General features: G+C 41.3%; 1 long non-coding RNA gene across 2 annotated transcripts in view; it reads right to left on the bottom strand.

Annotated features, from left to right (window-relative positions):
* Window positions 1-21,178, bottom strand: part of LOC109043868 (uncharacterized) — a 161,711-nt gene that overhangs the window by 45,392 nt on the left and 95,141 nt on the right. For both annotated transcript variants that reach the window (XR_002010238.2, XR_002010239.2), the window contains exon 2: window positions 3,594-3,730. This is a non-coding gene — a long non-coding RNA (uncharacterized lncRNA). The remainder of the gene's footprint in view (window positions 1-3,593; window positions 3,731-21,178) is intronic.

The raw sequence follows: 21,178 nt of genomic DNA, 5'->3' as shown, positions 1-21,178 counted from the left end.
AATGAACCTTATTGGTATAGCGGTTTCTTCTTAAAATTATTGTCTTTTCTTTGGTTGTCATTTTAAACTGTGGAATTCCTTATATGTTTGAACCGAGTGTTGCTTAATAATTTGATACATTGTCCGTAAAAATGAACTTTTCAATGGCCAAACCTTCATCACCGAATGCTCCAATTTTATGAGGATGGAAAATGCGTCGATTTAATCATTCAAAAAAAAAAAAAAATGCCCCTATAGAGAACTTTTCTTGTCATTTTTCAAGAGTATCTGATGAAAATTCTGTAAGCTCTTGTCTGTTAAGCTTCATTGATCTTATAATGTTGCCAAATTTAATTAACTCTCAGATAAGGTACGCCCCTTGACCGCTTCCCACTCCAACCCCCCAAGCGCTTCGTCGGGTAATCATTTTCAATAAAAAAACCCATGTTGAATATTCTGTAGTTGTTCATGCGACAGATTTCCACTTTTATTGATTAAAAAACTTAAGATCTGTCCGATGTTGCAAAGTTTCTGCAATATTTTTCGTAATATTCTCGAGAAGTATACGTTCGCGCCTGCGAGTAAGGTGGCTGATATATGTAGGAAGTTCCACGCTGCGGCGCGTCATCACAGCAGCCATTTGGGAGATTTCACTATCGCGTACTTGTGTATCTTACATCAAACATACATAGAGTCACGAGAATTTGTTTATAAACTTGCAACTCCGAACAACTCCGAAACTTAAAGCTTCGGACTGCATTAACATTACTAATGTAATATGTGCAATAAATCGTAACTCTCACATTTCACGTTCTGTGATGTACAGTAAATAAAAATGAATAAATAATCATTCTATTCGGCTAAAACTATTCCTTCTAATGAGAACAAAATGGAAGTGACACTTCTTTCACCAGAAAACAGGTAAAAATCCATATCACGGAAGGCAAAATGTGTAAATAAGAGGAGAAAGTTCGTTGGCCGGAAGAAGGGCGTATCTTCGGTGTACTTTACAGGTCAATTATTCACGTAACAAATCGACAGATTTTTCTCAAACTTGGAGGATACTCTCACTATTCGACGTAGAATCAGAAAAGCAGAATGTTGAAAAAAGGGCGTATCTCGAGATACGCCCTTCTTCCGGCATGGTCCTCAATTATTCCAGCGGGGAGAAGATAGAATATATTCCATGGCGGAACGGGAGGGGGGGGGGGGCGGCGTAAAATTCCAGTCGGAGCGTCGCGACTACATTTTCGCTACAAACAAAAACCGCGTAACCCAGAATACAAAGCAACAGCGAATTACGTTGTTTTCGCTTCGAGCCGGAGCACAAAGGGCCATTATCTCCCGGAACACGGCCGGAAACCGAGGACCGAGGGGTATCTTTCGCCGTTCGAAAAAAAGTTCTAAGAAAGCGCTAATTAGTTTTCTTGGCCGCTTTTTAATACCCACTGTTTTAGTCGGCACTTTTTTAATTAAAAGTTCATGAATAATTTTTGCTCCTATTTTAATAACCGAGGCACCCTCCTGAACGATCCGCCGGCGGAGGGGAAGGGGGGAGGGTGGAAAAGCCCTCAAATCCGAATGTAATTAAAGGTGCTCCTGGAAGGAGTGAAGGAACTCGGTTGCGTGAGGGAGCCGCCCGAGTCCTCGCTCAAACGGAATCGCGAGGCTGCGTCGTCTCCGCAAAACAGGGCTCATGACGGTATCTGAAAATCGAAATCGAGCTTTTCAGCGGGCTGATTTTTGAATTTGATAGACAAAGCGATAGACAAATAAACATAGATAGTACGGAGCGATCCTATTGGTTGAAATGGTTTGTTTCTATAAGAAAGAAAATGATGGACTAACCACGGGATCTCTCGTGAGTTGCACTGGAAAAAAAAAACACATTAGATCTAGAGTCCAGACTCTTGAAAAATTGATAAGAAAAAATACTCTTGATTCAATCGGATTTTTGCTTGAATCAAAACGAAATCCGCTTAAATTAAGAGGCTTGGTTCTTGATTTAAGGTAGATTCTGATTGAATCAAGAGTATACTTTTTCTCGTCGATGTTTTTAAGAGTCTGGACTCTAGATCCGATGTGTTTTTTTTCCAGTGTGCCGTTAGTTAGTCTAAAATAATCTATGTACCATCTTCTTTCATTGCAACCATCCGCTCCCACCAATAGGATCCCTTCCAAATCCCTTTTGTCTTTTATGTCTGTAGCTTTGTCTATCAATTTTATAACTACCAGAATAACGGTTTTTGAAAAAATGACTTTTGAAAAACAAATTGTGAAATTTCAAGGGCGCACAATCTTTTTTTCGGAGCATCGAGGAATGTTTAAGAATAAACGTTCTCTCTTTCCATGTTTTCTTTCTCTGTTGTTTGCTTAAAAAAAGACAAATATACAATGTTAAGGCGACGAGGGTACAATGCTACATTTCTAAAGACCCCATTAGGAAGGATTTAAAAAACCTATCTTACAAAGATCATGAACAAAATAACTAAATGATGCTTAATTAAAACACGTTCGTGCGTATTCGGGCGATTTCGCAAAATAAGAGGACTCGTATGTCTATTCGCAATTTTTTTTTTTTTACACTGAAAAGAGAGGCTCGTTCCTGACTTTCAGGCCCGCCGGTGATAATCTAGGAACCTGTTCAAAGAGATTAAAGGAATATCGAAGGGAAACACGATTTTTTCTGAAGCCTTTTCCTAAAAGTCATTTCCACGTTTACGAGGCTTATTTGCCGCAAATTCACTCGATTTCCGTCGATTTCATTTTGATTTAAACCTCGGCTCGAAGTTTCCTGCCGAGGCGTGAAAATCTCTTCAAAAATGAAATTTCTCTCATTAAAACCGCTCTTCTAACCGAGAAACGGATAAATCACGTTTGCTCGTCGCATTTATTATGACATTATCGGCGGAAATGCACTTTTTTCTCACATAGGCAAATGCAGTTCGCGGAGGATATTTAACTCGCAATTTTTGCGCCGTTCAAGACCGCGCGGCATTAATCAGTTTGCGAAAAAAAAATGGCGATCACCTGAAATATAACATAAATGGCACTTGCAGAGGGAACAAATCTTTAGTGATCCTGTTCAAAACCGCCTATCTACTAGGAATTTCATGAACCAAACATTCTCTTTAGTGAGGAAATTAAATACCCAGAAAGTAATTTACTAGAAGTACATTACTAGGTACTGGACGAATAATAATGGAGAATTTGCATGCAAATGTTTTATTGCTTCATCTGAAAGTGCTTAAAGAGCTGATTTCACAGTATTCTTTATAATTTTTTTTGATATGGGAAATAGTATAAAAATAGAGTTAAAAGTGAGAAAATGCACCGCCCAGTGACGTCATCTGGCGGCATTTCCCATTTAAACACACGTATTTTAGCAAAGATCATTTTGACGTATCTTCTCCAATAATTATTCAATTCATGAACCAAGAGTATCCTCGTGTTCAGTTCACTCAGTATAGTTTCCACTTAAACACGAAATTCATCACATTTCTGACACCTGCAAATTCTCTATTAAGGGATACATTCAACTTAAAAACATCACCTCTGGTTCATCAATTTCTTTGTTTTATTATGTGTATTCAGAGGGTCATGGATTTCCTTACCTGTATTATTTTCATTTGTGTTGAGCATTTTGGGCGAAATTAGGTTGATTTTGCCTATTTTTCCGGAGGTGCTTTGGCCCGCGATGAATACCTAGCTCATCGATGCCACCTTCCTCATCTGGACATCTCACCGGAATCTGCAACAAAAAAATATCTATTCTAATAACTTTTGAGTGAAATCCGGAGAATACTTCGATCCTCGCCGATTGCTGGAAGGAAACCTGTGGAGAAAAGTGGAACAGATCTCGAGGTAAAACAATGGCGAACATGAAAATACTAAAGTTGGGTCAAAGATGGGCCACTTGCAGAAAGGGTCTGAACAGGAGAAAGAAGTTACATGTCTCGTCTTTAAAGATATCGTCAGGTTGTTGGGAAAGCAAGTGAACGAGATATCATCGAGAATTTTTAACACATAGCAAATGAAAGTTAGATTATATCGGGTGTTTCAGAACAACCATCCACTATCTTTTCCTCGGAAACGGCCGAGAATAGAGCGTTGGGCCGAAAACTTCTAGAGGTAAATCGACTTCAAAGAATTCAATCAAAATATTTTCAACCCCCCCTATCAATAAAATCAATAAAAAAACTGGAAAACCCCTATAAAATTAATTGTACTGTTTCATACTTCCGATTTTGACGATTTTCCGAACGAAAGAACATGATTACATTTCAACGATGTAAAATTTCCTCTTTCATTTTGTATTTTCTTCAAAGAACTGTTGGGCGTTTCTTACAAAAAGCTTCCACTTGACTGATATCGCACTGTCATAATTTCAGAAAAAATGGATTTTTTAAACGAATTTGGCAACATTGTAATGGAGATACGTTCCTTCGACAAATTAGGGGCGTTCCGGAGCGGAAGGGTTGGCGGGAAACTCGCTATCGTGCCGCGAGACGAGAAAATAAAAAGCCGATTGATTGCGGCCCCTGGCGAGAGGGGAAGGGGGGGGGGGCGCATCGCAAGTTACGAGGTGAAAAAGGCGCGGAATTAGGCAAAACCGGCGCCTGATCGGGGGAGGGGGTGCCAATCGTGACTGCGGGCGCGAGTTCACACGCGCGCGCGGGGGGCGCGGGGAGATGAAAAGACGCAATCAAAGGCGCATAAAAGGCACTCTAACTAACCTTCGAACGCCCCCCTCTCACCCCCCTTCGACCCAATCACCGAGGAATGGCCGGGAGGGGAGGGGGAAGGGGTAGGTGGCTCTATTGCCAAATTGGATCATCTAGGTGAGGAGTTAAGTAAGCTGTGTGTATTCGAGTTAAAAGCAATACTTTCAGGATCGATTTTGGGGATCAAAGTGAGACTTTTTTGTTCTACAGTGTTTTAAAAACCCCTCCCTCTTCAGAGTTACAGCCCCTCAAAGTTTCGGCCAAAAATACCGTTTTCTCTTCATTGTATAGACAGTTATAAATGAAAATGCGTGAAAAATCACACCTCTATGATTTCACACGCTGTAGACATTTTTGGCCGAAAAAAAAAATAAATTGTTTAAACATATAGGTTTATCATCCGCCTTTGAGCCATGTGAGTTTAAAATCAATTATGCTCACATTTCGTGGTTTAGGTGAAATTTTTTATGCTTGTGGGTAAGAAGACACGTAAATGTGAAAAGCGTTGTAAGCTAGACACGTAAATGTGAAAAGCGTTGTAAGCTGATAAAAATATTTGTGTTCTTGTGTTAATTTTGGTTAATATAAGAAGTGAAGCACATACCAACCCAGATTTTGTGCTGATTCTGGTACAGTTTGCGGTGAATTTAGCGCAGAGAACAATGGAAAGACTGAAAAACCCCAGAGTCCACCGAAGGCTTGGGTTATTTTGTGTTTTACTTCCGTATTAATCAAACTTCTGTGTCAAGTTATATATGGCATGTGGATGAGTATACGCAGGGTGTCTACTAAAACAGGTGGGCCAAAAGTCAGTACTTATACAGTACTCTTTCAGTAAATTCCCCAAAAATTCAGTAACTGAATAAAAGTCTCAATAGAAAAGTTCAGTACTTTTTCAGTACCTCCATTTGACGAAATTCGAAAAATTTCAAAAATTTGAATTTCTCGCTCGAATTGAGACAAAAATGACAAAAAAATGAAAAAAATTCCGGACCTTTTGCGGAATTTCCGCACTTCTTCAGTACTTCCGGACCTCCTTAAAAAATCGGTACTATTTCCGGACTTTCAGGAAATTCCGGACTTGTAGACACCCTGATACGCGGGTCAAAGGGTCATGGATGAATAGTCCTGGTGCTATGGATCAGAGCTCGGTTGTCCTAAACGAAGTATTTTTCTCAGTAAAGATCATAAAAATTATATCGCGTGAAGCGACAACATTGGATCAAAATGAAGGGGTGGTGATTGGATGGAGCAAGGGAAGCTTGAGCTTCTGATTAGTGTCGGTTGCCGGGCCGAGATCCAGATCTTCTTGCCCGACACCTCGGCAATCCACAATCGTCCCTTCCTTTCGGTGCCGTGGCGTGCTTTGCGATATATCGAATGAGCTGCTATTTAAACCTACGGAAAAGGATCGATGAACAGGGTGTCCGCAACAAACACCTTAATAATCGATTCTTTACCATAGCCTCGGATGGAATATCGATAATCGATCATTCACGCCTTGCCATTGCTTACTTCCCAACTTCCACCCTGAGCTTCGAATCACAGAGCTTTCCACCACCCTTGTGTCCGGCTCCAGAATTGCACTGTGCGGTGCACTGGGGAAAAAACTTCGGTTTATAAGAAACACAAGTTCTTTTAGGGTGACCAAAGTTTTTAATAATCAAACCGATTGTGGGAATGAGTGGTATTTTTATTTTCAAAAAAACACTCAACTCACTTGCGCGTAAAATTTTGAAAATTAGCGGATCTCCAAAAACGATTTTTTTTTATTTTACGGAGGACTACCGTTATCTGAACCAGGGTGTCAACTAGAATTTCATTTTGGACTCTCCGTATATTTTCTTGATTTTTTCTCATATTTCCCGAGAGACTTTTCGATTTTTCGCACGAATAAAGTGACATTCGTTTGTTTCTACGAACCAACATATATTTGATGGGTTGAATCAAACGTTTCTCTTGTGCATATGTATAACTGGCTGTAGCTGTAAAATGCTTGACGCACTCGAAATTTCCTGATCCATGACCTAGTTTCCTGATATTTTCCTGATTGAATTGAATTTCTTGATATTTTCTGGTTTTTCCTAACGGCAGACACCCTGTGAACGGAAGTTCAGTTTCCACTCCGCATGATTCAGTTACACTACCAAACAAAAACTTTGGTGATCCTTATTTACTGAAATTCGGTCATTGTAACCAATATCTTCACTTTCTCGCTACCCTAGGGTAGAGGAAGAATTGTCATCATGCAAGGGGGGGGGGGAGTTTTTTCATCATTTCTAGACGTTTTAAGGTCCCAGGAGTCAAAATAACCATACTTGAAAAAATGTGTGTCCCTCCGTCAGGCGCCCCCCAAATTTGTCTACAGCGATATCTTAGAATCTATCTGTTCTATTTAATTCAAAATTTGCAAAGAGGTCCATATTTACGGTCTCTTAATGCACGTCGAACGATTTTTTTTCTACGTGGGTTTGATCTCTTACCCCTATATCCCTTCTCCTTATCCTATCCTATCATTGAGTGATTGAACGAATACGTATCGACGCGCTAATTTCACGGCACTCAGTCGTTGAAACGATGGAAACCCGGTCGATCTGGCAAAAGGGTAGTTTTTCTTTGGCGGGAGTCAAACAACTCGGAGTAATTACTCTTTTAATGACTCGTTTGGGGTGGACGAGCGCGAGGGAGGGCGGAGAGGGTGGCGGTGCGGTAGGGGATGCGAAATCAAGCGCCGTGAAATTCGCGGTGGATGAGCGAGCGGAAATTTAAAATTTATGAAAATCAAATGGCGCGTATTTCGCCGCGCTCCTTGTTTCGCACGCTTTGATCTTCGCGGCACGTCATCGCCCCGCTGCCATTTTTCAATCACTTTGAGTCAGTTCTCTAACAGTAGCGAGGTGTAAATGATCGATTATCGATATTTCCTCATTTAAAGCAGTGGTGAAGAGTCGGACTTTAAGGTGTTCGTAGCAAACACGCTGTTTATCGATCATTTTCCTTTGGTTTGATCGTATTTGCTAAAGTTTCGATTTATTGTCGGGTTCAAAACAATAGAACATAACCTCGAACAACAATTTGAGGATTCAAATTGGAAAAGCTGAAAATTGCTTCCCCCCGCGCAAAAAATGCGGCGACCATACCCATGAAGCAACGCGGGCCTTAGTATTACAACACTATTAACACGGTCAATGGAAAACGGCCGGAAAGTGCGTGCACTACTAGCGCGGTGAACGCTCAATATTTTTGAAGCCCATTAGAATGGTCAAACATTTATCAAGAATGAAGTAAAAGAGAGCGAGAGAGAGATGAAGCAGCATAAATCGTCGCTTCTCTGACGTAAGGGCGTATCTAGATTTTCGCAAGAGCCTTAAAAAGCAAAGAGTGAAACGGAGCACAGGGGTCACGTAGAAATCGAGATACGCCCTTAAGCCGAGGGCCAGAGGGGCGACGATATGTTGCGTCGATGGAATTCTGGCAAGTGTTAGAGATCTGCGACTTAAATACTGATTCCTACGTAAAATTTGAATCTACGAGAAACACGTTAGTGCGGCTGGTTTTCTCTGTAATAAATTCTCGAGCTCAAAAAAAGCTCTCAAAGCTCAGACCGTAATGGCGGGGATGTCCCAAGCTACGTTGAGGGTTTACCTGTATATCTATAGTCAAACTCTCCATGCATGAATAGGGAGCAAATAGATTAGCAGGGTTGCTATTTTTGTATGGGAACTCCAAGTTGGGACCACGGCAACCCTCCAGCCAGCCACGCCAGCCCAGGCCCACGGAAAAAATTAGCTGTTAATTTAGCATTTATGATGTTAAAAACATGTCCAACAAGTTTCAAATGCTGATTTTACATTTGAAGAAATGCCAACTTAACTGCACCCACTGTAAAACGAACAAATTAAAATGTTCTGTTAGCATTTTTGTATTATAAAATCAGCATTTGAAACTTGACGGGCTCTTTTTTAACATTTGAAAGGCTAAATCAGCATTTAATTTTTTTCGGTGGCTGATAATCGAGATGTCTTAACTCTGGGTATAAAGGGACTCTAGAAACGAGTTGTGGCACTTGAAGCATCGATATGACGACACAAAAGGATTCATCGGATCAAGCATACTGCACATCGGCGGAAAAACCAAGGCGGCAAGACCTCTTGATGTGGAGCCCTCTCAAGTGCACGGTGTCGGCGCAAAAAAACCAGGACAAAGGGGAGGTCATAGGGGAGGGGAGGGGGCCCGCAAATCCGGCCTCTCGCAGTCGAGCTTTTCTCACAGTCGCAGGTCGTGTGGGTCAATTTTAAAAACTAATTACGCGACGCTTTCGGAAGGCAATTAACTGCGTCGGGGGTAGGGGGTAGGCTTCGGCTCCCTGGTCGTGGTGGCAAGCCAATCACCACCCCAAGGAGAGGGGGAGGACGGGAGGGGGGTGGCTCTATCTGATTCGGACGCAATTGCACGGCGACTATTAAACTGATACCAAGAGGGGAGAATCTGGTTCGATGCTTATCTCTTGGCGGCGGCGCCGGACTGTGCAAAATGATTGGCTCCTCAGCAAAGATACAAAATGACATTACGTGAAAATTCAAGATTTTGTAGGGGTTGCGTATGCGACCTGTCACAACTTTCAGAGAATGCGAGAAGAGACTTATACTTCTTTTTTTTCATTTTTTTAAATGAAAATTTCAAAATTGAAATTTTACCGTTTCTATTTGTTTCATGCAGCATGTTGAGTCCATTCCAAAAGTTTTAAAAATGTCATGAAATTTAATTTCTTTGAGTTTCCTTAAATTTTGCATCTCTTGCTCCGGAGAAACTGAGATTGCACGTCTATAATGGCGCACTATGGTCCCGCGATTAATTGGACGACATTTTGCAATTAGGAACTATAAATTCTGGCCCGGTTTAAAAACAAAGTACGAGCCATTAGTTTCCCTAAGCACATGAGTGTTTTTTACATGAGCCAGAATTTATAGTTCCAAATTGCAAAATGCAGTCCAATTAAAGCACCACAAATTTATGTTTCAAAATCAAATGTTTGGCTACAAGTTGTTAAACAAGTTGAAACTCAACTTATATTTTGGAAATCGGAATTTTTGTTGCATTTAAAACAGCAAACTTAAAGTCCTTGCTTATGAAAAATCCAAAATCAACAAGGGTCAGGTCGGTCAATCTCAATAAACTTTTCGTTCGTAAAATAAGTGCAAACTTTGATAAACGAAATTTATAATTTTGTTTGGAAAATTAGCACACTCCGGAGAGGAGATAGGCAGAGGACAGGCAAACACAAAGCTACAGGAGAAATCATAAATGGATTGCATTTTGCCAAAAGGAACCATGATCATTCCAATGTCGTGAAGATTGTGCAACTTTTTTTTTACCTTGCAAATATAAACTAATCATCTAAACAAGGTTAAACTCTACTCCCAGTGAACCATAATTTCAAGACGAAAACTACCTTTATAAAATTAATTTTTTTCGTGATTTCAGTGCTTTAATTTCAAGGAAGGCAAGTTGCACAATCTTAGCAACATGGGATTGCTCTTGGTTCCTTTTTGCAAAATTCAATCCAAATCACAATGCTTAAAGTCGTGCTTTGTCAAGCGTTCCATTTCCAATCTCCATTTCATTTTTGCCTATCAGGTTTCACGGACGTCGGCGATTCCCAGGGATAACCGAACGGCAGCACAACGTGGCAACACGGGGGCGCGCAACTTTTGTACAGGAATTGCAACCCTCTTTACTCCACGGGGCGGGGTGGCGAAGGGGAGGGTCGGTATCCTATCAGTGGCAACCACAGCTCGATTGGACGCGTGGCGCAAACGACCCTTCCCCGCGCCCCGCGCGCCCCTCCCGTCGTGGCGCTACCCGCCCTTTAATGCTCCTAAACGGGAGCCTTTAAACCTTTTTAATGCCTGCCAAACACTCGCCGTCCCGTCCCCGACCCTGCCCGAGGGTCAACTAACAGCTCACGTCGCCGATGAAGACACCATTTCGATCGGGAACCGCGCGGTCACTCTCAAACATGATCGCGCCGCGCCACCTACACGGTGTAAAATGTACTTTTAAACTCGAAAAGCACTCCGTAGAATTAGAGTCCCTTTAAACTGAGAGTTAAGACAACACCCCCTTAGAGTCCCTTTATACTGAGAGTCAAGACAATGCGAATCCATTTCTGATTGGTTAACCGGATTTTAGGCCTCCACAGTGTCACAAACGGGAATAAAGATTACATTTCCACCAATTGCAAAGATTATAATCTGGAATGGACCGAGGAATTTCGGGTTCGACAAGGAACAAACGGAATGAGAGAAGGAACGGAGAAAGGAATTTAAGAATGAGCCGATCAAAGATTACGAAAAACGTTCAATTTGTGTAATCTTTATTCCCGTTTGTGACTCCATGAGGGGTGTTGTCTTGACTCTCAGTATAAAGCAACGAACTACACCTCTAGAATGGCTGACCAGTGTTAGAGACCCGGAACGTTTTGAAGTTGATATAGGTTAGGTTTACTTGGGCTCACACAGCAGGCTGCCATCTAAACCCATGTCAGACGCTGCCCACATTTTGCCGAATATTGTTGAATAAAGTGATAGCAATGAAAAGATTGCTGAACAATCGCACCTCAAAAGGTTTTCTTTACTCAAAAATTAGGAACTTTGAAAGAAAACCTCAAAAAAATGAAAGTTTACAAAGGTTGAAATTTTCACATGTAATCCTTATGGGCAAGACGCAGCAGAAATGGAGATTGAGGTTAGCTATACTTGGGCTCCCACCCCCCTCCTGCCTTCAAAAACCGGCCCATGCGCGTTACGCAGGTTGGCTATCTCGCGGCCATTCTAGAGGTGTAGTTCGTTGGTATAAAGGGACTCTAGTCCATTCCAGATTATAATCTTTGCAATCGGTGAAAATGTAATCTTTATTCCCGTTTATGACACTGTGAAGGCCTAAAATACGGGACCCAATCAGAAATGGATTCACATTGTCTTGACTCTCAGTATAAAGGGACTCTACGTAGAATATGTCTGACGAAAGAGACCCGGTTCTCAAAGAGCTTCAAGCAGAGTGGCATGAAACGGAAGAAAGAAATGAAAGATTGGAAATGTCGGTGAAATATTTCATGAAATTTCACGAGGCTGTGAAATATTTCATATTTTTCAGGGGCTATGCAACCCGCAACCAAACACGAAAATAGAAAACAGTGACAATTTTTTAATTTTGCGAAACGTGAAAAGGCGCCGGTATTTTTCAACATCTTTCATAAATTTCTCGAATTTCATGATAATTATATTGCACGTGAAATTTCAATATTTTAAATTTCATGAAATTTTGCCACCCTGGCTTCAAGTTTTGTTGAAAGAAATGTGCGGTAACTGCTTTAAAAATGTCCGACTTGGAGATAATTAAAATTCCGTATTTGCGGTTGTGATGTCTCACAACAGTTGTGTTGTGTGGTCATGGGCATTTTTCATTAGTTTATTCATCTTTTTCCATTTTTTATTTTTTTATTTCAATCACATTGAAGAAGTAGGCGCAAACACTAGTATACTCCGAAAGAAACCCCAACTTTGAGGTTTAAAAGGTTTAAGTCATACTACATTTAAGGACCGAAACATTTTCTCGTATTTTTAACTTCGGATTTATTTTAGAGAACTGAGTTACATGAACTAAAACAATCTCCATTCCCCAGCTTGAGAATTTTCAGCTAAATTCAGCTTTTCACTTTCTGGAATTTTTTTTAATAAATAACTTTCTGCCTAAAATATGGCAACATTTAAAAAATCTAAAGAGTCTTATTAACACATTGATAGTAAAATTTAAAGTCGACTACAATTTATTTGATCAATTTAATTCATGAAATCCTATGAAAAAGTTATATCCGTCAGATTTGGGCACTTTTCGAAAGATGATATTCAATTTTGTAAAAAAAAAAAAAACCACTGGAAACTTAGAAAAAAAGCGGGGGAAAATGATTCACAGGAAATATTCAATTTGCAAGATCTATTTTTTGGGGTTTCAAGTTTACTTCTGTCGAGATCTGAGAGGAGAAACTTCATTCAAGAAAATTGAACATGTTGAGTTCACGAAGAAAAAAACATAACCTCAACATAAAATACCTCAAAACATAAAACATAACCATAATTTCAGAAAAAGCGAGCAGTTTGAACAGAGCCGTAACTGAAGAACATCTCAGTGAGCGCCTTCAACAGCGATACAACTATTTCGACCTTGCAGTAATGTGGTATTGCTTTGATCGCAATTGAAGGCGCACTGAGCTTCGCACTGACGACTGCGACTACTGTCGGTTTCTCGCGCTCCTTCTCTTACCTAACCAGCGAGTTAATTACAGCTGAGGTTTTGTTTCCTTCTTATTATGTAACCAACGAAGACTCCTTGACAGCTACACGGACCCCTTGACGTGATTATCAAAGGGTTTAAAAGGGATCTTTATGCTGAAAAACTAAAAGCTGACTATTTGTGGCATTGTTCCCACGTGAGTTTTAGTAACACTTTATCATGATAATTAACGGCATCCAAAAGCATTATTTATGGTAGTATAAAGTTGTGACGCAAGCAACGAAGTTTTAAAATTCTACGCAAAATTTAATTCCGTCCACTGAGGAAAAATTCTACTTCAATCAACGAGAACCTCCGTTGAATTTATGGTCGGAAAATAATGTCGATAGTTTAACAATTATTTCTCTTCAAACAAGAGGCCACTTTTTTATTTCTTTTTAAAACGAGAGCTTCTTTACGTTCGATCAACAGGAATTATTCCTTTTTTAAACAACCGGAATTCTTTTGAAGAAAATATCCGATGGATTGGATTATTTGAATCGTAGTTTTCTACAGCGATATTATATATTTAAACTTATGATTGATAGATTAAAGTGTTGTTTGTGACCCAAGACCGAAGTAAATCACAATCAACACGAGTCGTTTGTCGAATCATTACCGAATGAACTTGATCGTTGAATATCGATGACTATGGTAAAAAACTACGTATCTCCGTTCGCGACTTTGAAGACTCCCTATGTTACTTTATTTTTGCTCCAGGAAACTAACAGGTCAACGTAACGTAGTTGGAAACGTCCTTGGCTCTTCTTTTCTGTAAGCAGATGATTCACCGAAAAAGTAAAATAAGGGCGAAAATCACGATCGATTCATCGATATCATTGCTAAAATAGGGATTAATCGATCAGTCATTTCATGACGAATCAGCTATTAAAAACTAAAAATCCGATGTCTCACTGCACTCCCGAAAAATGTATATCCATGCATGCTTTATAGATACATTTATATGATTACGTATTTACGTCCAGGGGGCTTCAGACCAATTTCCTTTTAATTTTTAAATTCCTTCTCTCGCCCCTCTACGTGTGACGCACTTCCTATAATAAAACATGACGCTAACACCCCCCACCCCTCCCCTGCATTCCCACAGGTGCGGGAGCGTAATACTTTAACATCCCCTAATGAGATCATTTCATCTCGGATAAATGGAGATAAATATTTGTGGGCGGCCTGGGGCTTAAATATCACGAAAATTGACCGAGAGAGTCCTCAGACATCAATTTTGCCGAGGTTCGGAACGTAATGAAAAATAAGCTGAGCCACATTTATTATTAATAGTCAATTCGGTTCGTTTGTTTGTTAAATGATTTATTTGTTGTGAAAGATATTCTTAGGACTCGGAAAATGTCCAGATTTGATGGTAATTGTAAGTAATACAAATAATTTAACTTTACTCGTAGATGTCCCAGAAAACCGTGCTTACTTCTTCCGCTTAGAAGATTTTGATCAAACATTTATTGGGTTGCCCAAGCACTTTAAAAATACAGATGAATAATCTGCCTCCAGAGGAATGCAATGTTCAGGCATCTTATTTTCGTCTCTCTATATTCTGTATTTACGATTGAAATCGAAGTTCAACGATGTATTAGACTATCATCATCTTCATTCGCCCAAACTACCGTGCTAAGGCGCTGTAGAGCTTTCGTTTGTTGCCAGATTTCCTTGGATAAAACGAAAATTGTTTTGAGAACCCGTGTACATTCTCCTTTCAATTTTTCGATGAATTTTATACATGATTTGATACAAAAGCTCTGAATATTTCAAGGAAAACAATTCAAAACTTCCCTAAAAAATAAACATCCTATCGGAGGAAATTTGGGGACGCCTGAATGTTGATACGCCGTTCCTCCTGAGCGCGGTAGAAAAGCCCTCCGAGGGCAAATTGCTAGACACGTCACCGGCACGACGGCAACCTGGCGCTAAGAAGATAATAGAGTCTGTGCATTTAAGCACCGGCTGGAAGCAGGTATATCGAATTACCGCTGAGGGCAGAGTTGCAGCTCTCCTTGTTGCCAGACCCCTACCGGGTAACGAGTGATTCCACATTTCAGTCAATTCTGCCGTGCTAAGGAAGAACGCCGTATGAACCTTCAGACGTTGCCACATTTCCTTCAATAAAAACCTAATTTCCTGGGAAAATCGTGAATTTTTTTCCTCTATTTTTTCAGACAATTTTGCTCGTAATTTTGTCTGAAATGTCTACAATTTTCAAGAGAAAAATACGCATTTCTGTTCTCAAAAATAACTGTTTTATTAGGGGAAATTTGGCAACTCTCGAATGCTCATACGGCGTTCTTCTTTAGTACGGCAGAATTGATCTCGTAGGTCGGAGACAATCGGCCAACGCCGCCCCCCCCCCCATCCTCCCCTTGCACGATTCCGGCCCGCGAAAGCGCTGACTACCGGTGTTCCGAGTTGGATCAACCCCCAATTAAGAGGAGCCAAACTACCCGATAATTAAGCTACCGATTGCGGAATGTCTTAGTTCTCGGATGGGGCTTCGATAATTATTGTATTCAGCGCGCATTGGAGCTGGCTGAAATCTGGCCTTCAGACGAGAGTAGCTGGAACGATGCCGTTCGCAGAACCTTCAGTTTCCTCTATGGAGTGGCTCTCTTGATCAGGGATCAGAGTTTCCCAGAAAAGTCAAGAGCTTGGAACGGAAAGGGACAGGTTTCAGGGAACGTTACCGGTGGCTCTACAAAACAAAGTTTCAGGGAATCACGGAAGAAGATCCCAGGAACGTAGGACAGGAACACAGCCGTGCTAAGGAAAAAGGCAGTATGAACATTCGGAAGTTGCCAAATTTCCTTCGATAAAACAAGTATTTTTGACGACATTCATGCTTTCTTTGAATTTTCAGATATTTTGGATAAAATTGCGTAAAAAATTGCCTGGAAATTTTTGAAAAAAATATTTGAAATTTTCCCAGTAAATTCAGTTTTTATCGAAGGAAACTTGGCAGCATCTAAAGGCTCATACGGCGTTTTTCCTTAGCACGGCAGAACGCGACAAGAGTCGTGCTGAGGATACCAGAATTCGAGCTGGCGAAACGCATCTACGGAAGTGTACACGGAGAAAAAAACTTCGTGCACGGAACCTGAAGTTGAGGTCATATGGATCTCTGAAGTTTAAAGTACAGCTGCCAAAGTTCGGGTCAGACATCTGCGGTACTTCGGTATATACCGGGGGTTCGGGTCACACATCTGAAGTGCTCCAGTACATACCTAACTACTTCAGATGTCTGACCCGAACTTCGGCAGTTGGACCTCAAGTTCTCGGATGTATGATCCGAAAACTTCAGAGATCCATATGACCTCAACTTCGGGTCCGATGCACGGAGTTTTTTTCTCCGTGTACAATTTACGCGCGAGCGAGCGCAGACTATACTGCCGTGCTAAGGAAAAACGCCGTATGAACCTTCGTTGGTTGCCAAATTTCATTCGGTAAAAAACGAATTTAATGGGAAAATTGTGGAAATTTTCTCCGAAGTTTTTCCGACAATTCTATTCGCAATTCAATCTAAAATATATTCCTCCCTTCCTCCCTCCTTCCCTCCCTCCCTTTCTTCCTTCCTCCCTTTCTTCCTTCCTCCTGAACTGACTGACTTACTTACTTACTTACTTACTTACTTCCTTCCTTTCTTCCTCCCTCCCTTCCTCCCTTCCTCCTTTCTTTCTTTAAGCGGTTTTCCAAAATTTTGCAGGCTTCCCATGTTTCCACGCGATCTGCGATCGTGCAATCTGGAAGATTATCGACCGCTGCCTTAACAACCCCCCCCCCCCCCCCCAAAAAAAAGATTCATTCACGTATGTTCTGCGAAAAAAGTACTTTTTGAAAAAGTATATTCGTGGAAGATAAGTTGAAAAAATTAGTTGCAAGCACTGTATGGAAATCCGGTTTTCTGTGCACGGTCACATTATCTCGATAAAATTCCACGAGATTTGGCAACTGCGGAGGGCGGCCCGCGGGCACGACGACGACGACAACGACAACAACAACAACCTAACGAGCCGGGCGACTAATTAGCGGGGGCGCCCGAGGCTCCGGGCGGGGCCGGGCCCCCCGGTCCCCGGGTGGCGCGTGCTCTTTAGCCGGGCCTTTGATAGCGCTTAAGTGGAATGGTTGTAGGCCGTGTCCCCCAGGCCCCACCCCTCGCCCCCTCCGCGCGTTTAATTTACTTCACTTTGTAGTCTCATAATTAGACTTTCAGCCCCTTACGCCCCCCCCCCCCCCGCACCGCGCGCGGTTAACAAACGGAGGTTGTTGGCGTTGGGTTTCCCGTTTTTGTGACGCTCGTTAAAGTTCTTGCTCCCTCCGCGGTGCCGCGCTGAGCCACTTTCTTAGCTCCAACACGGCTCGTGCCGTCCGCACTTTTCCATCGAAATATTAGGTGAGGTAAGAATGGGGTAAGAGAAATCCCTATAAGGAAGTACTTTCAAAATGATTCTGTTGAATTCCACCCGAGGTTTATGAAAATCGTTCTTTGATACAGGATGTCTAGTTTTTTTTTTTTTCATTTTAGGAAATCCTGATGAAATCCTGATTTTTCCTGATTTTTGACTGCTAAATCCTGATTTCATTATTTTTCCCAATCCTGAGCAAATCTTGATTTTTTGCGGAGAAAATTAACGGACGGATAACGGACAGTTAACGGAAAATGAGCGGACAACCGATTTATCTCAAATCCTGATTTTACGACCGATTTTACCTCAAATTCTGATGAAATCGGGAAAATCCTGGTGCTAGACACCCTGTTGAAAGATGCAATGTTCTGCGGCCTTCTTGAACCTTCCTCGATCTCCATGTGAACCAAAATGGGGTCATCCAAAAGAATTAAGCTGTTTTCGAAAGGGAACGAGTCCATTTTATGCATGAGCTTTGGTTCGCATAGAAGGACATGCTAACTAAGGCTCATGGAGGAATGTACCTAATCCCCCTTGAGAACAACTGATTCATTGTTGGGGACCGTCATCATCAGCTGATGCGCAATGCAATGCACTCTGGCAACGCTTGATATGATCAAAATTTTAATCTATAGGTGGAATATTTTGGAAATATTGACATTTTTGTAGAGCAATCATTGAGGAATATCCGTGTATAAAGTCACCTTCCAAAAGCTTGAAATAAAGTCAAAAGATTCGTTTAAAATTTGCGATCGAATTTGAATTATTGATATCCGAGGTTTGTTGAAAAGAGACTTCTCTTGACTTTAATTTAAGATTTTGGAAGGTAATTATCGGCACGGATATTCCTCAATGATTGCTCTAAAGACTAAAATTCCGATACTTCCGGAATAGTTCAGCCAATGGTTGAAATTTTAACCATAGCAATCATTCAATCCAGGGTGTCTACTAATACAGGCTGGCCAAAAATCAGTACTTTTCCAGTACATTCCCGAAAAACTCAGTGCCTCCTCAACTGAAAAATTCAGTACTTTTTCAGTACCTCCATTTGACGAAATTCGAAAAATTTCAAAAATTTGAATTTCTCTCTCAAATTGCGACAAAAATGAAAAATTCCGGACCTTCTGACGGAATTTCCGCACTTTTTCAGTACTTCCCGACCGCCCTTAAAAATCAGTACTATTTCCGAATTTTCCGGAAATTCCGGACTTGTAGACACCCTGCAATAAATTGTACCCAAAATGCATGTCTTGAGAAACGACCATGAAAAACGCCATATTTAAACTCTTTGCTAGTTCCACTCCATGTCAGTTTTCGCCATCTCGGTCATCTGTGGTATGAGTGGCCGACTTGGCAACGCCGCCCTCAAGGGCGACCTGAAAGGGGAGGAGAACCCCCTCCCCTCCTTCCCCAGAAAGAGGAGGAGGGGCTCTCTAGTTGCAGCGAGGCGACTCACTCCTTTGATTAAAGCTCGTGGAATATAATACTCAATTTAAATTAAAATTAAGACTCCGTTTCCTTGGGCCCTCTCGGGCTGCCCTGGCCAGTCTTGGTCCGGCTCTAATTGGAAGCAGTGCCACCAACCCCACTCCTCAAACTTGCCCACGTCTCCGTCTGAGAGGCCATCACATCTAAATCGCTCCATGATGAAATCTAACAAGTCCATTTCCATGATGAAATCTAACAAGTCCTTTCCTGCGGCCTGATTATTGAAATTGATAGAGAAAGCAATAGATAGTAGAGTACCTTTATAGACAGAGTATGGCCATTTCTGTTCCGGTTTTTCATTGGTCGCGAGCGAATAGGCTGACACGATGCTCTTAGGGCCATAAATAAACAAACAAGATGGCCGTTATCAGCAAGCAAGATTGAGGTTATGCACATCTTTTATCCTCCTGTGATAACGGTGAAAGGCAATTGAACAATGTTTTCATGTGTTTTTCGTGTGCTATTCGTAGATATGCTCGTTTAAATTGTTACTGCCGCATAATTGAAATTTTTGTCAAATTTAGTTTCTCATCGATGTTACGATGAGCCGCCATCTTGTTTGTTTATTTACGGCCCTAAGAGCATCATGAAGCCTAAGAACTCGTTGACCAATCAAAAAGCGGAACAGTTTTCCTGTAGTAAAAAGATACGAATGGCCATACTCTGTCTATAAAGGTACTCTAATAGATAGAGGAGACAAAGGAGAATGAGGTGATCAGATCGGTCGAAACGGCTGGTTTTTGTAGAATAAGGGGGAAACTGATGGACTTACTTTGGGATCTCTCGCATAGGCGGATCCAGAAACTTTAAAGGAGAGAAGAGGGCGTAAAGGGGGTCTTCCCCCAAAGAAATTTCAAAATTTTAAAGCATCTAATATACAGTTTGAGTTCATTTCGTCATGAATAATTATCAAATATAAGCTTCCTTTCCTCTTTTTCCTCCTTTCCTTCCTTTCCCTCCCCCCTTTTTTTCAGGTGTCATCAAAAGAACATATGAAATAGGAAGTGAGAAGGCAAAAAGATGGAGGAGGAGAGGAAAAATGGCGGATTTAGGATGAAGATGAAAGTAAAGAGCAGGAGAAGCATTGTTCTTTGTTCGTCTTTGCCCTCCTTTTCCTCCTCCTCCTCTTAGGATTTCACTTCTTATTCCTCATTTTCCTCTGTCCTCACTTACATACATACATATCGACGGTGAAACTACCAAACCACGTATCTCGGTTTGCGACGTCGCAGACTTCCTGTCATAATTTATTTTTTAAATGAAAAACTACTTAACATCCAGTCTTGAAAATTTCTGTGATTTTTCCTCTTCGTGCGGAGAAAATTCCGTGAAAATTTCAAGGAATGATATTGATTTGGTCTACTTCAAAAAAATAAAATGTGAGCGTAGATTTTTAAACACCGCAAACGAGATACGTGGTTTGGTAGTTTCACCGTCGATATGAGTCGCTGTCACAGCGCTCTTGCGCTCTGCGACGTCGAATCGCCACAAATCTCATTCCTCCCATAACCCGTCAGGGAGTTGTCACTCCCTCATCTTATTTAAAACCCCCTGTTGGCACCTTTTCACTAGGCGTCCCTTCGTCTCCTCCCAGGAGGAGCCCAACCAGGTATCTTTTTTGGCAGCCTCTCTTCCGTCATCCTATTTACGTGACCGTACCAGACAAGCTGTTTGGTCATGACGTCAAACACGACGCCTGTCCTCACTTTCCTTTCCTTTTATTCCTCTTCTTCTTCCTTTTCCGATCCAACGTCCCCATCTCAAATATGCCATGGAATCCTAAACTATTGCACCTTCAAAACTTCCCAGTTAAGTGGATTGCATTTTGCAAAAAGGAACCACTAGCGTTGCAATGTTGCTAAGATTGTGCAACTTCTTTTGTCTTGGAGGAAAAACCCGATTATCCATTAATAGTTTCTATTTTACTCGCTAAAAACTGTAAATTTAAGACAAAAATTACCATCTAAATTTCATAGTTTTTCACGATTTCCGAAATTTTATTGCAAAAGATGAAGTTGCACAATCTTAGCATCATTGCAATGCTAGTGGTTCCTTTTTGCAAAATGCAATCCAAGTATGAATATGGTGCCTGGTAGGCACCGGGTCTGAAACACCCGAGCCTGTCTTACTTGGGCCCACGAATATCAACTATGATCACCTTGTATACGATAAAGCCACCCAGGTTCGGACTTGTGCTATGGCGTCTGATTTGGCAACGCTGATAGGGCGGCC

This window comes from Bemisia tabaci, chromosome 3 (assembly GCF_918797505.1).
Source record: "Bemisia tabaci chromosome 3, PGI_BMITA_v3".
In the NCBI taxonomy this organism is placed as follows: Eukaryota; Metazoa; Arthropoda; class Insecta; order Hemiptera; family Aleyrodidae; genus Bemisia; species Bemisia tabaci.
Note: the sequence above shows the minus strand (reverse complement) of the source record. Positions and strands in the feature narration are given on the sequence as shown.